This window comes from Leucopleurus acutus (assembly GCF_964270905.1).
Source record: "Leucopleurus acutus genome assembly, chromosome: 9".
Taxonomy (NCBI): Eukaryota; Metazoa; Chordata; class Mammalia; order Artiodactyla; family Delphinidae; genus Leucopleurus; species Leucopleurus acutus.
The window spans coordinates 3610817-3613432 of NC_139144.1; positions in this window are offsets into that span (position 1 = coordinate 3610817).

Sequence of the window (2616 nt, forward strand, 5' to 3'; positions counted from 1 at the left end):
GGGGAGGCTGTCATGGGGCTCAGAACCTTCACTCCAGTGGGTGGGCTTCTGTGATATCATTGTTCTCCAGTTTGTGAGTCACCCACGCAGCAGTTATGGGATTTGATTTCATTGTGATTGCCCCCCTCCTACTGTCTCATTGCAGCAACTCCTTTGTCTTTTGATGTGGGGTATCTTTTTTGGTGAGTTCCAGTGTTTTCCTGTTGATGATTGTTCAGCAGTTAGTTTTGATTCCAGTGCTCTCGCAAAAGAGAGTATACTCTTATACTTAATTGACTAAAATAACTTTTACTCTATTTTCACAAGCTAAACACATTGAAAATTCATTCATAATCTTTCTAAATCCCAAATAAAATTGTCAAACTGGTTTCTATAATTGTGTAAATTCATCTTCTATTGTTGATCACTCATGTTGCAAATCTTAAAGAATCTTATACATTCACTCTCTTTCTTCCACATATGCATAGTCAAAATTTATCATCAGTTTACTTACTATTGGCTTCTCATTTCTATATCCAATGCTTTGCTCTAGTTTTGTCTTTACTCATTCCATGTGTTCTAGTGCAATTTTTTTTTGAAATCATTGTTTCTAACTTTCAGTCTCCTTCATTGAATACTGGCAAATATATTTTCATAAAATTCGTTCCTAAAAGCACTCCTCGTAATAAGAAACCTGAAATTTTTCTCTTGGTATATAGAATATATTAACAACAAGTAGCCATGGAATTCAAGATTCTCTAAAATCTAACTGAACTTTCCTCTCCAGCTTTTGCTCTTATTATGTCTTCATGTAAATTGTGTTATTCAGCCAAGTCAACATCTTTATTTTTTTATTCATCCCGTCCTCTGCTTTTGTCCATGCTTATTAACTCTGGCAGAAAATACCTCTCATTGTTCTTTTGAAAATACTCCCTTCCTTGGAAAAGAACTGCCTAATTTTCTTTTAAATCAGAAGTTAATATATTTCTTTTGTAGCTCATAGCATTTAAACATTTTATACTTCTTATTACATTCTGATCTTACTACAGTTTTATAGGCATGCCTTTATCTCTTGTCAAAATGTTTCTTTCTTCAGAGTTGAAATGTATCAATGCCTACATATATATTTGTATATATAGTATAACTTTTTAACTTCATTTGTTGTCAAGCAAAGGAAATGTTGGGTAATTGTCTAAAATCTTTTTTTAAGTCGTTCTTCTGATATTGATGAGTGACAATGTAATATTCAAATTCTTGTTCTTTAAATGGAAGGATTTCAGTACCCATTACACCATTACATACATGGAGAGGGATTGATAGTTGAATTTCTATGTTAGTTAGAAGACATAGATAAATGCCAAATAAAACCACACCAGTAAGAATTCTAAAACTGAAAATATGCAAGACAAACACAATAAAATGTTATGTAATATGTACAAGTAAAAGTGTTGCTAGTTGTCTGAATGCATTCCTCAGAATAAAGGGAGATTTCTATTGAAGTGTCATTGCATTCATATATCTGGAAACTTTAATTGGAGTAACTATTATTTATACTTATTTGTAACCAAACCACAATAGTCATTGTTTACAAGGTTAGAGTTGAAATCACTTTATGAAGAAATGTCACAGAAATACAAGTTTTTAAACTATACTTCATGTAGGCACATGTCTATGTATGCTTGGAAATATGAGAGAAGTAGTTTGCATGTAAATCCTGATATTTCTACGATTGAAATGAAAAAAAAATATTTTTGGTAAAGAAGACAAAAGAATCAGAGTGGTATTCATTTTTCTAAAAATATGTTTAAAATATTTACAAGTCCTTCATCAGATTTATGTTTTATGAATATTTTCTCCAGCCTCTGGCTTCTCTTTTCATTTTCTTACTGGTATCTTCTGAAGAGTAAAACTCTTTAAACTTTGTCTTTTCATGGTTAAAATTTTATGTATCCTAAGAAAATTCTGCCAAACCACTAAATTCAAAAATAATTTCCTATATTTTAGAAGTTTAAATTTTATTGATTCTATGATCCCTTTAGGGATAAACTTTGTAGTTATATGAAGAAAGGATTGGCTCAGGTTCATTTTTCCACATGGGTATCCAACAGTTCCAAAGCAAAAAATAAATGTTTCATGATTCAACCACATTATATGTTTTCTTAAAAAACCAGTTAAACACATATGTGTGTGCCTATTTCTGAGCTCTCTACTCTGTCAATTTTGATGTATAATTATATCTTTATAGTTTTATAAGTCTTGAAATTAGATATTAGACCTCTAAATTTGATCTTTATTTTCAAAGGAGTTTGGCTATAATAAGTTCTTTGCATAACACATATACACTGTAGAATCAGTTTACTAATCCTTACAAAAGAATTTCCTGAAATTTTGATTGGAATTATAATGAAGCTATAGAATTATTTGTTGATAATTGATATTTTAATAATATTGGATCTTCTGATCTGTATTATATATTTTCACATTCAGGTTCTCTTTAATATCCTCAACAATGTTATATAATTTTTATATACAAAACTTTGCCACATTTTAAATTTATCTCTGAGTATTTCATGTTTTGATGCAATTGCAAATGGTATTTTTTTCAATTTCACATATTTTGTTATGGGTATATAAAAA